Raw genomic sequence first — 14806 nt, 5'->3', positions numbered from 1 at the left:
CGTCAGTGTGGTGTGTGTTTGTGATGGAAGGTAACATCTAACCCTAAAATATCTGCTGACATTGACCCAGACCCGCACCAAAAAATAACACACTGATTGCATCTAAACACTAGCCAGAAAACACATACACACACACACCTGTAACAAAAAATGCACTACAAACAAATAAAACCAAATACAATACATGAAAAAAACAATGTAAAATATCCGGTTGGAATGGGGACCACACGACTCCTATGATAGCCTTTTGTGTGGCCATCTGCATAGCCTGCCTGGGTGGGCAGTGGGTGCCCTGTGACAGTTGGAACAGTATATTGTGCATTCACACCGCTATGAAAGTTTCTGCACAAGAGCTAGTTTGTTTTGCTTTACTATAAGCTGTAGTCGGCCTTCCACGCCTGTCGTACTAACAGATCAAGGCTTAGAGCTGAGGCTCTGTGGTCTGTGAGGGTCACTACTTTAGATAGATCTCTCATTTTATTCTGCTGGTGATCTTTTACGACGATGCTGTGGATAAATTCAATACACAACATGCATTCAGTTTAATAATATATGCAGTTTATTTTCACACAGTAAACTATTAAGAGTTTTAATGATCCATGATGGAGAAAAATCAGGATTATAAGGATGAAATAAAACTAGCACTGAAAATAGTGGAAATCTCACTCAAATAAAACGTTTCTAATGTTGAAATTCATATCAGAGATCACTCTTGACACTTTAAAATCAGCATTTATTTCCACACAGTGACTGTTAGGCAATGGAATGGTACAAACACATTCTTTAAAATATACATGTAGTGACATATTCTTATGATCATAATTCAAGAAAAACAACTCACTACCTGTATAAATTTTCATTATCTAAGCAGCATCAGCTTTAAAAAAACACTGTGCTGTTTCCACTTGGTTACTGGCAGTTCTTCACTGGTTAAGATCCTAGAGGAATAGAACAGACCAATTTCGCAATACTGGTAAAACTCTCTCATAGAAAGTGTGTGTTATCGTGTGCAGGTGTGTGTTGGTTAGAAGATCGTTGAAGGTCACTTCCCCCCTGGTCCAGTCCGCTGCACTCTGACCCTCTTGAGCCTTTCTTCTTGTAAGTGTTAAGATAAGATCTGGCTGTCCCTGACAGTGTAGCCAGTATCATCACACTTTTATTATAGCCAGATTTTCCACAGTGAATCATTGAAAGTTTCTCCTTTTCTTTTTCCAGACGCTGGTATCACCACCCAAACCAGCGATAAATCTCTCCAAACCTGGCTCCCAGTCAGTGTAGTCCTGAGTTAAAACTTCACACCCCGCACACAATTCCGTAATTCTTCATCAATCTCCTCTGGATTATCGGAAGTGATGTTTCCATGTATGTGTTTTCTACCGCAGTGAGCTCATCAGACAGGTTGAGGTCTGGATGTGCAGTGTTTGGGGTCCAGAGTAACAGGGGCTGAGGAGAGAGAACACAATGAAACTCATGTTTTTCTCTCATTTCTGTAAATGTTTTACTCTACAGACTATTTTTCTTTACTTTGAGTAAAACTAGCTTTAGAGGTCATTCCAGAACACAGATCAACTTTAAATCTGGACTAAATGTTGATGTTCAGATTCAGCAGTGCTAGCACTAAAGTGTATTTTCAGTAGTGAATGGATCATTATAGTCCAGTGGACAGATCTTATCGGATGGTAATGGCCGTTTAATGTGTGAAGGGCACCTATTTCCTACATAAGTTCCTCAGTAAGACAGCAAGGGGACAACAAGGGAATTACTCACATCAAAACCTATGATGAGGAAGCTGCTGGTGTTCAAGAAGTTGCCAGGGTGGGGAGCACAATGCGCTTTCAGGAAGCCTAATCGTCTGAGGGGGCTGTCCCTGGCCAAATTTTGGTGTAAATATATACAAGCATTTTTTTTAGAGATCCCATCCACTTAAAACAAAAAATAGCATATTTCTTGATTTTGTTCCAAAACACGACTACAAAGTCTGCAGACTGTAAAAGAATTGACTGTAAAAGTTACATTAAATTACTCACTGCAGGGATTACCAGTACATTAACGAGTATATTTTTAGGGTAAATAATTGTAGATAAGTGTTTCATTTCACTGTATGTAGAGCTGGGAGATTACACAGAAAAAAGTTCTGACAAGTGAAGTTTGTGTGCCCATGAAAAAGACCTATTTAGAACTGACACAACAACCAGGATTAAAGAGAGAAATAACTGACTCTTTTCCTCATAGGAATATGCTAGTGGCTAACCACCCTATACTCAGAATGTCACAGGAGGTTTATGAATCAGGACTCAACCCAATGATGGAAGCTCTCACTCCCCCTATATACAGTTCCAACGGAACTTGCTCCAAGTTTCACCTTACCTCTATAAATCATATACTCGAACTTCAACTAAAACCATTTAAACTCACTTGTTTTAAAAACTACAACTCACATCTTCAAACAAAAAAAGCTAGGAGCTTGTGCAAAAGGTTAAATAAAAAACAGATATTGCCATAATGCGTGCAAAGAATTAATACTATTTAAACTGTATTTTCATTGAAAGTAGAAACAAATAAGCATATCAATGTTATAAAACAACTGTTTTTGGAGTGGTTCTTAGTCCATACAGTGATTTCCACTACAGAATCATGTCTGTTTTAGTGCCATGCACCTAGGGCCCGAAGATCACAGCCACCAATATTGGTTTTCGGCCTTATTCCTATGCATTCAGAGAAAATGGGAAGATATATCTATACAAACTCAAACATCGTATATCATTCAGCCTTAGTGGTGCCTTCACTAGATGTGCACGTCCCCAGCCATATGCACTAAGGCAACCCTATACCACCACCGTGCTGTCTGTTGACGCTGTAGGCGCTGATAACAAGCCAGTTGTGCATTTCCTCTTTAGCCTGCAGGATGCATTGCACAACATTTCCATCTTTTTGTGGCTCTTGTCCCAGACCTTTTTTTTTAATTGTAGTGGCACTCAAAATGGTCATATATATTTTTTTGAATAATACTAATTTCTTCAGTTTTCAATATTTTCAATGTTTATAATTTTATTTTTTCATGAAATTAGGATTTTAAATTTTTATGTATTCTTGCATTCTGTTTTTACATTTAAATTTTGCAAGAGTCAAACTCTTTTTTTGGAAAATGGGTTGTAAAATACAGCCAACTAAGCACGAGCAAGTATCTCCTATGCAATTACAAGTCATGTCCTACAGGTCCATTGTAAAATTTTGTTTTATGTATTTTGAAATTTCATATCATTTTTCCCTTCCCATATCACACGGGAAAAGGCCAATGTGTATAAATTTGGGCAGACATTTTATTTTGCGACCCCCACAGCAGCTGTTATGAACAAATACAGGTCATTCTAAAAACTCGTGCCATCATGTTTTTCTTTTGGCGTCCTTACGTGCCTTGGGGCCCTGAATAATCACCACATGTCAATGTAATTTGGTAGACATAGTACTTTAGTGTCCAGGTGCTACTGAAACCATGTTGGTTATTCAAATTGAAACTATCATTATTTTCTTGGTGCCAAAATGAGTGTCACACACATTTTCACCAATTTTGTTGAAGCTACGAAGAAAGACATCCACTATTGTTTCTTCAGAACTGAATTTGTTTTTTGCTCAAGCTTTCTAAGTGAATCACTGTGTCAGAAAAATGCTGCACTCAGATTAGTCTTCACTGGACTATAATGGACCTATTCACTACTGATTAATACACTTTAGTGCTGCACTGACTGAACATCAACATTTAGTCCGGATTAAAGTTGATCTGTTTCTGGAATCGACCTCTAAACTGGTTTACTCACATAAGAAATATGTCTGTAGAGGTAAAACATTTACAGACTGTTCGGTGTACTCTCCCACACTACATACAAGTAAAACACTTATCTACATATTTACCACTAAATATACAGTAATGTACTAGTATCCCTGCAGTGGAGTAATTAATGTAAATTTTATAGTACATTTCTTTTGTATATGTATATATGTATTTATTTTATTTATACACGCACCATACAGATTATATGATGTCATATTATGTCATACAGATATTGATATGCCCACCTTCTATGTCAACCTTGTCACGATTTGAGGAAGTGAAAGGCCAGTATCAGGGTTTTTGCAGCAAGGAACGACACATTTCACCAAACAAACATAAGAGCAGTGGTGGACGATGAGGTTTTTTACCCACAAATCATGTAACTTTGGGTTAAAGTTAGAGATACCCCAAGGTAAACTTTTATTCAGTAAAGTAGAAGTTCCTTCCCTTTAGACCTCCACTAAAATACAAATGTATTTGCAGTTCTCTCTCAAATCTATTTGAGTATCGAAAGTAAGTACTACAAGATTAATTATGACTCTAGTGTCTTATTATCATTTTGTAACAAGACTCTTGCTTCCATTAACTCATTTTTAGGTGAAAATACTCCAGTCTCACTCTTGGTAAACCAATCTTGTTAATAGAATTCATTAATTAGTCTGACGCTGAATGTCTATAAAATTATCCATAAGCAACAAAAACTCGAAAGCAAACAATTTCCCATTAGTTACAAAGTTCAATTTAATGAAAACTTTTAAACTCAGGTTTACAATAGTTTTATCTTTTACTGTGTATTCCACTGTAGTCTCTGTTCCTAAACAAAACAGCAGAAAACAAATTTACTATAAATGAAAACCGTTTTTTGTAATAAATTCAAAAAAAGACACATCAGTCAAACTGCATAGTGTACATATTTCGATATTGTTGTCTATTACCACAATTTTGGTCTGTCATATCTGTCCATATGCCTGCGCTAAGTTTAAGCAGAACCAACAAAGAAACATTTCCTTGGGTCAGTGAATAAAAAAGCTCACTTAAAATGTTTCACTCCAGATTGAACAATTCATGTATTTGAATTCCTATGCAACATAGGAACTCTTGTGCCACAGACTTTTTCCACAAACTCGTTGGACTAAAGGAAGACTGTTACGATATTGATTTGGAAGCTCACCAAGGATCAGTTTCTTAATCAAGGTCTAATTACGGTTAGTATTTTAAAGAAGTTTTTTGGTGTGAGAGCCATGGTTAAGAGACTCGAGTGTAATTATGACAGAGGAAGTCTGGTTATTTTCTGGCAAATTTTCTTTTGGTAAATCTGTGTAGGAATAGGATCTAATAGGCAAGTAGAAAAGTTCTGAGTGGCACATAATTTTAACTAGCTCAGTTTGTTGAAGTAAGGTAAAGTTGATTCGCCTCTCTGCATTAGTTGTGATGTACTCAAGATCTGGATTTAGCTTTGTAGGTGCCAGCAGGTTTGTAGAGTCTTATCTATTTAAAATGGTGCTAATTAATGAATCTATGGATTTTATTGTCATTTTCTGTCAAAGAGGAGAGCTATGTTGAGCAGGAATAGATCTTTTCCTAATTCCAGATCTTCCTGAATGACGCTATCAGTTTTGTGAATGTAAACAGCAAATCCCTGTGCATACAAATAAGAAAAGTATAGTGTTCCACAAGGCTCTGTTTTAGGACCTTCTTTGATTCACATTATATATGCTACAACCCATGTTACCACTTATTGGATAAAGCCATCAATTTTCACACTGCTAGATACTCTGATGACACAGAACAATTGTATAGGCCTCTGAGTAAGTGCAGACTGGAATACTTCTAGTTTGGACAGGTGCAATTTCTCTCTAATATCTGACAGTCTGTTATAAAGCTTCAAGTATGATCATTGTACCATGGGTGTAAGCTTTTTCTGCCTTATCCTTTTACTTTTTAATATCACATTATCTAAGTCACATTATCTAATTTTTTAATCCTTATTTAGAGTAGAATGAAAAGTATACCTGTAAGCACTCAGTCATAATTCTTACTTCAAATACGACACTTCACAGAAATGTTTCATTTAAAAAGGCCTATTTTTAGAACCAAGTTTACGAGAGTACTCTACTTGAGAAGATGAATCATTTGAAATGTATTTAAAAAATCGATTTTTTTTCCCTGAAACTTCATGACCTCACATGTTTACATAATTCTGTGCCGTGTGGAATCCTACCCCTAAGAAAACAGAACTTACTGTACTGGAGGCTCTTCCCCGGGCCCCCAATCTTTTTCCCACCACTCTGAACTTCAGGTTGGAAAGGTGTTTTAGCACATTGATCAGAGCTCCTGATTCTTCTCTGGATCACTTTTGGTTTTTGAGCTGAGCTTCTGAAAATAGAAGATTGTGTGAAATATATACTGTAGAAATTTACAGTCCTGTAATTTAATTTGATTTAAATTATCAATATTTTATGTCAGTTATGGCTCTGAGGTTACAATAATGATTCTTTTTTTTTTCTGTCAAACAAATATTTTCTCAGTACTACTTTCACAATAAGACGACCTATATAAAGCATTCATGATTTTTTAAAAATTAGTTTGTCAATTGTGTTATTAATAGGTCATAAAGACCTTAAATTAACTCAGCAGTTACAACGATACAATAAAAAGGTGAACAGTGGCCTGTTGTTTGCTATAATAGTGCACCTCCATCAATTTAATTTTTAAACCTCAGATTTTGCATGTTTACTGATCTTTACTTTTCATTTGCCAGCATCCACATTAACCTGCATTTGTAGCTTTCTCAATGCTACAAGTAAACAATTATTTGGCTTAATTTTCATTATCCATATATACTATGACAAATAAAATACAATTGTTGATTTAAGGTGTTTTTCATTTTGTTGTTAGGATAAACTTGTGATGGCTGAATTTACTTACGGTTTCTCTGTAGACTTGAAGTTTCTGAGGGAGCTAAATAAGGTTGTTTTTTTAAATGCTCATGTTGTATTTCAATGGTATTCTCAAACACACTAGAATGTCTAAAATACTCAACCACAACACTAGCAAGAGTGATATTCCAATGATTCTCTGTAAGGAACAGAATGTCCGCAGCTTCCATTTCCTTCATCTATTGTTTTCTATAAATTGTGTCTGAAAGAGCTGATATTTCTCCATTCATCATCCATCAATCTTCCTCCTCATCATCTGACCTTCTGCTCCTCTTCCTCTTCAGTGCAGCTGCATCCTGTGCTGTCTTACTTCATCTCTTAGAAACTGTGAGCTTCTCAAACTCCCTCCGTTTAATCTGCCTCGCTGGGGGTGTCCTGGGCCTGCATCTGGAATGAGAGACACATTAGAACACAAACTCTAACAGATGATCTACAAGCATTTACCACCTACAGGAAAGTGACCACTCATCAGAAACATGACCTCAGCAACATGTTTCACAATTCAAGATGATGTCTCACCTTAATGTGAGCTGCTGTTTGGTCATAGTCTTGTTTAGTTTCCTCTAAGACTTTTAGATTCTTCTGTAATGACTCCATAGCAGACTTGAGTTTATCCTGCAAATTAAACAACAGTTTAGCTGAGTGCATTCTCCACACTCCTGAAACAATTAACTATAGACACAGTTTGGAAAGAAAATAAAGTAGTTTTACTCTCCTGGAAATTTAGAAGAGACCTGTTCAATTTCTTTATTATAAGGGTTTATTTATATTCACATCCATAATGGATGTAATAACAAGACATTTTGACTGGTAATTCACTCTGCTGTTTGGCCTGAAACCACACCACTGACAGGCTTCACCATCAACATTTTATAACAGATAATCTGGTACTCAAATGAGAAAAGTTTTATACATTCGTTTGTGTTACATTTTATATACAGATATAAAATACTAGAACAGTTTCGTACCTTAGAGTCAGTCAGAGCTTCATCTATTGACAGAAGTTTATGATTTTTGTGGTTCTTTGAAGTCTGACACACCACACACACAGGCTGCTGATCATCCAAACAGAAGAGTTTGAGTTTCTCATTGTGTAGACTGCAGAGCACCTCAGACCCTGCTGAAGATCTCTGACTCCTGCTCTCTAGAAAAGAGTCACAAAGGTTCTTCAGTGTAAGGCAAACAGGGGTATTATCTTTAGAGGATATCCTCCTACAAACTGGACATTCTCGAGCCTCCTTAGTTTTCCCAAAACTTCTGCAGGCAGGTTTTACACACGCTGTGGCTACACGACAGAACAACAGGATCCCTGAAAGATTTTCACAGCACACACAGGACACGAAAGCTCTTCTTCTGAAAGAGGGTTTCTAGCAGCCATTTCCTCCAACTGCTGCTGTGCTGTTTCTCTGTAACGGCTCCCTTTAGTCCAAACTCCACTTTCACACTTTTAGGACGTCTGTAATGATCAGAGCAGCACAGTGAGAATCAGACACCGTAGCCCTTCAACCCACTGAGTGAGAATCAGAGAGACAGCATGAGATTCACTTCCTACAGATTGTGAGGAAGTGTGGAGGAGAAGGAGCTTTGGAAAAGGAGGAGTCAGTCAGATGTTCTATTCTAACTGTGTGTTTTCTACACTAGATGCAGCAGTTCATTTGAACCTGAAGTAAGGAGCTCTCAGATGAGTCAGGTGATCAGTTTCTGACCGAATCAACCACTTATCACAACATGGGGAAAGACTGGGAAGTATTTTTTGCCTCATATTTCCTCTAATTTCATGCACAAATTTCCATGTACAGTTACACACAACATTCTTTGCAATTTAGTCATTATTGTTATAGCTATTTTTGTTGTTTGTGATCTTCCCTCTACTACTTATTATTGTTCCTGCTGATTGGTGGAGTCTGGACATGACAGCTATAAATAGCTGGCGGTTTTGGATCCTTAAATGGCTCACTTCCATCTTGCAGCCCCCAATACCTGTCCATTTACAACTAGGCCAACATTATGTAATATGATGGTTTTACAGTGGAAATGTAGATGTAGATCTGTCACTCTGCAGCTGTCAGTTCTCCTCCCTCACCTACAGAGGTCCTCTCTCTCCTCAGTGCTGACAAAGAATGAAGGAACTGATCCAGGCCCAGTTCCAGCATCTTAGTTTTAAGATTGTTTTAACTTGGTAGAGAGTGTTTCACAATGCTCACTCTACCATTTAAGAGTTGGCTCTTGTGCTTGGGAGTTTGGGGAACTCAGCTCTGATGAGTTCAGAGAGTTTTGCTTTGTTCATTATTGCCCCTCCCTGAAACTCAGCAAGCCTCCCTTGAAACTCCAGTCATAGCCACTGCTGCTTCTGTGTCTTTTCCCCTCACTTCCGACTATGACTATAGCTATCCATGAAAGGTAATGGACAGCTCATCTGATAGCTGTAAGGGCGCTACTTATGGAGTGTGGTCTTTAGATTTCTCGGTCATCCTCAACAGTTTTATTCAGATTTAGACAAAATCTATCTTGTTATATGCCTCCTGACTGGTGAAGTTAAGGACCCACAGGCAGGAACATGATCTAGGATCTCTTTTAGGTGGAAAAACTCAAGGCAGTCACACTGCTGTGGCCATTCGGCTGGGAATGGCAGGGAGTGATGCGCCTGCTCACATTTACGAAAAGGGTTAAATAAGGAGAGGAGTCCATAAACCTGACCAGTTCATTCAAACCTCTATCGTCCTGGAAAGTCTACTGGGAGAAAAGTAGAGATTAAGGCCGTACTGACTTTTAGCTCCTGCAGTTTCACACCTGTATAACTAAGCCAGAGACCTGGAACTGGGAAGGGCACAGCAACAATGAAGGAAGGAAAAGAGCATATCAAAGACTGCCTACACCACTACTGGAGGTTGCATTGGAGATGAGTTCTTTAGTCCACCCTGCCAAAAAGGACAAATGTCTGATGATTACAGTGACTTTGTCTTGAAGTTTCCGAGTTTTCTCTTCTTCCACACTGATAGATTCTGGAGCTGCAGGCAACTTCATTGACAGAGGACTGGTGGAGAAGTGGCAGATCCCACTGTTTTCAGTTCAACTCACCTCTACTGTTGAGAGAAGTTGGATGATTGCACCACTGGGAGAGGGATCAGTGACTAAAACAACTTGTGAACTATGTGAGTTAGACTGTTGCACAAGGAAATAATATACCTTTCTTTTTGATACAAGTATGTAAAAATGCTCTCATACTGCATTTTTATGGCTAACTCAGCACAAACTTGAAAGTATTTCATAGGGTGAATGTGAATCAGTAAATAGGGTGATCTGACAGTTTTAAAAATGTCAGTTCACCTTTATGAGTATCTCTGTAGAAAGAAGGAGACCACACAGGTCTCTACTGGCATCTCTTCTTATTTGGCTGTAGTGAAGTGTTTTTCCAAAGAGGGCTCATAAATTGCCACTCTACAGGCCATTGGACTATTGATCCACCTACTGGAAAACCACAGCACCAAAGAACAAAATTTTATCTATCATCAAACCCAGAAAAGTTGTCACTGGGGGAGTACACTGCTCAGAGAGGGATCCCATCACTACCTGCAAGCATGAGATAAATACAGAAATGTAAATCTAAATATTATTGCACTCAGACACTCCTTATGGCTGTTATCAGCTTCCTTATTTCAATTCTGACAGTTTGTTTATAACCAGACTGTTGGTAACTGATGTGTTTTACAAATATAGCACCATGTAAACTGAATGTTTAGGTAATTAGTGAGCAGAAATGACTGAGGATTGTAGCAAAACAAATTTGGTGAAAATCATGAGGAATACATGGCCGATTTATTCATGAGTACTCATCATATCTCAGGATACAAGTATTTGTTTACAAGAGAGTCTTGAACAACCTTCCTGTTTGATTCCTGATTCCCCAAAAAGTTTTAAACAAAAATGCAGCTATGAAATAGATGGTCAGATCTTTCTATATCTTTTTCAGCAAAAATATACAACTGTTGACCCCATGATTAATAATTAAACCTCTTTATTAAAAATCATTTAAAAGGTAAACATTGTTTGACACATTAAAAAGAATTTCTTTCATTTTGGGGAGAATCAGTACTGATGTAGTCTGTCCACTACATTTCATATTCACTGAATAATCATAAATACAATTTCTGATACATTATATAGGATATAAAACATCATTACCCATGATCTAAATGACTTATTTGAAATGTTGTTATTCAGTATTTCATTTCCTTTTACTGAAGTGATGGTGAGTGTAAAGTAAAGAGTACAGCTGACTTTATCATATGGTTTTAGTGTTATTAGAACTGCTTTCAGAGTAGCTTTTATTACACTTTTAAACTGATTATGGTCATAAGAAAGGTTTTATCTGGAGGTTTTCAACAGCATGAACATCACCATCCCTAGCTAAAAAGTGTGTAACTGACAGGATGTATCTTTTATTATAAACCGGAGTTGTATGAGGTCTAAATTATGGCAGTACAGTGTAGTTTCCAAAATAATCACACCTGCTGATGAAAGGAAAGACAGTTTGGGGACAAAATAATCACAATGCAAAATCACATCACGCCACATTTTAAAAAGGTTCCTCGTCACTGAGAACCAAATGCTTGCTTCCTTGGACATAAATAATTTTAACATTTCATTATAATTGTCCACAGTTTGAAAATCAATGGCTTACAACCTCCATATTCATAATCTTTGGATAACTCAGCTTTACTAATGTAAAGAAACTTTATTCCAAACAAAATTAAAATTTAACTGACTAATGGCAGCTGCAGGGAAACGCTAGCAGTATTTTTTAGTATGAGTTCTAATATAAATTCAAATATTGTAACCAAACATCTTTGTAACCAAACATCAAGCCTAGATCTATATTCTTCTAATTTATTCCAAACAATGTGTTTGTTTTACTTAATCTACTATCCTTTGTTATACTGAGACCCAAATACTTAACTATGGATTTAATGTGAATAACCTGAACTTCATTAAGTGAACATTCATGTAACATCATTAGCTCACAAACCAGAAGCTCAAGAGAACATATTAATTTTATCTATGACTTTGCCCACGTCTGTAATGTCCCTTTTAAAAAGTTGTTGTATTTCCTGCTAATTGTCTAATAATGATGTCTTCCTCTAAAATCTTAAACTTATATCAGAATTTTTATTTAAAATAGAAACTGTGATGGTAAAATTGGGCAACCTTGTTTTAAACCTCTTCTTACAAGTGTTGTGAGGGTCCATGTGGTAAAGAAATACAACTATTTATATTATGATAAAAGTCTGAATGATGTTGCTAAATTTCTCACTAAAACCAGAATGTCTAAGTGCTGTAAACGTAAACTGATGCTCTACTGTGTCAAATGCTTCATGAAAATGAAGGAACATAATTACACCATCATCTACAATCTTGTCTCTGTAATCAAGGAGATCTTGTACAAGATGAATGTTGTTCTGTATTGATCTGTTTATCATAAAACCAGATTGTGTCTCTAATTATTTGTGACAGACTCTTTTTTAGGTGGGAATCACAAATATGAGTCAATATTTTATATTCTGCATTTATTAAAGTTACAAACTGAAGGTTTTCTAAAAAATCTGAATCTGTATCTGGGCTTAGTTTTTACTCTCTCTCTCATAGTAGCTAAAGAACATGACACTCGCTCACTTCCTGAAAAACCTGACACGAGAAATCATGTAAGAACTCTAAAAATGTCTGTAAACATTGGTGGGATCCAAGTAATTTAATCCATCAAGCCCGGAGATTTATCAACTGAAAGAATGTTGACAGCTTCATCAAGAGTAAGATCTGCTTTACAGGTGTTTCTACTATCATCATCTATCAGCTGGATGCTGGAAAATGTGGCTGAATAAAGATTCTTGTAAAATTTGACAGTTTCATTACTATAAGTTCAGGACATTTTGTATGATTAATCATTTATTGTGTGCTGATTTATCGTACAAGGAAATAAATCCTTTCATAAGGTTGTGATCTTCTAAAATATATACTTTTTGCCAATTGTTTGTTAAAATTAATACAAAGTCATGAATTTTAATGTAAGATATCCCCCTTTAGTTTACATGTAGAAACTGTTTATCATTAAAAACCTGTGAATTATGGATTAAATTCTTTCTATGTATGATTAATAAAATAATAAAATCACACACTACTCTGTAAGAAGGGCTGTGTCTGAACTGCAATCTGAAATTGAATCTAAAAGGAAATAAGACGCTAACCAAAAATGAATGCAAGGTTTTTTGTTTGATCTTGTAAAAAAAAAAAGGAAATTGTTTAATAGCTGAATTTGAATTGTGCTGAAGATCAAATATTTGTTCTGTTTTAGAAAAGTCAAATTAGACTTATAATGATGGTTACAGTATTTTGTCAGGGATCTTTCAGGCCAATCATCTAGAACCATATTGAAGTTCCCTCAGGAAAATGCATTCAGTCTGGAAACTTTTTCAACTCTTAAATCACTTCAGAAATTTGAGAAAGCAGTTAGGAAAGTTTCAGATGACCCAGGTTTGGTTGGCTAGCATAATCATCATGATGATGAATCATCATCTACACTGTCAGTTTTCAAATTCTGGTGAACATACAAACAGTGATCCTCGAGCAAGACACTGTAAAAAGTTGAGGACTGTTCAAAACAAGATTAAACTGATAAAGATCCAGTGAGTGTAGTCTTATGTATCCAGCAGTGGTCTTATGGTGGTCCATTTTCATGTAGGGACAGGGTAGAGGGGAGCTAATAAACTGTGCAGCAACAGCTGGACTGCAGCAGAGGTGTGTCATATTTTCCCACTTACCATAAAAACACAGATATTTTTCATTAATCTCAGGTTAGGGTTTGTCCACAGTCAGGGATCAGATTTTATCAAATTGTGGTAATTACATGCACAGGACCACCAGTGATGACTTTAATAAAGGGTAATTTATTGATAGAAGGATAGGAGGTCTTAATGATAGATTACAAGAGGTACATAGGCACTAAATATTAGATTAACAGTTATGAAGAGAAACCGGAGGTTGTGAATTCACCAAACAAACATACTGTAATTAGCTGAGACTCTAAATTATCATATGGCTTTTGAGCAGCAAGCAGAATAATACCAACAATAACGTAATGAATAACCTAAATTTAGATAAAAAAAGTGTCACAGCAGCTGAGCCTAATGAGGAAGTGAACGTGTCTTGCAGCCTTGGGACTTGAGGAGAGTCGCACAGCTGTGCGGTTTGCACGAAAGCATCCCAGGTCACAGCAGAGTCACTGGGCCATTACCCCAGAACACCTCCAGACCGGTCTGGAAGAATGATCTTGGTGAACCTCGGCTGATTTTTGTTGTCTCATGGTCTCTCCAGGGTCTGCTCTCAGCAGTGGCTGATGATGTCAGAACGCAGTTTCACAGGGCCATGGAGGCAGACTTCTGTGGTGAATGACTTGCAGTCAACGCTGGCTCACTTGGTTCACGTCTTTAAACTATGTTCTCAGAGTGACCTATTGTTGCCAATTAGAATTTCAAAATGAATTGACGAAACTTGAATACAAGCAGTCAGAGGAGTCTATTCAACGTGTAAACACCGTCTAGCAGTTACCAACACTTCAAGATTACAGAGTAAATGAAAACAAACGAACTGAAGAAAGACGTGACAAACTGAAAGACGAAACAATAATAAGCTAACAACTAACATCTACAGATTAGACGTGCAAAAAGAGAGTAGAGAGGGCTTCTTTCTTGTCATTCATCTTTATGGTTACATATTATCTCTTTCTCTCTCTCTCTCTCTCCTTGACTGACTGACTTTAATCTTCCTGTTTTTGTTTTAAAAAGAGGAACATTGAGGGGCGGAGTTAAGGTGGAGTTAAGGCGGGGAAAAGGTTTTTGTATTTGATTTCTAATGAATTTGCAATTTATTTCTCTGCTTGGCTGCTCAAATTCACCATTGAGACAGTTTTACAAAACTTCAAACATTCCTGCTTGGTTACCACTTAAGTAAAAGAACATAAACATGCAATTTCATATATAAAACATTA

This window comes from Colossoma macropomum, unplaced genomic scaffold (genome assembly GCF_904425465.1).
Source record: "Colossoma macropomum unplaced genomic scaffold, Colossoma_macropomum, whole genome shotgun sequence".
Classification (NCBI taxonomy): Eukaryota; Metazoa; Chordata; class Actinopteri; order Characiformes; family Serrasalmidae; genus Colossoma; species Colossoma macropomum.
The sequence above is the reverse complement of the archived record's forward strand: the minus strand, read 5'-3'. Positions refer to the sequence as shown.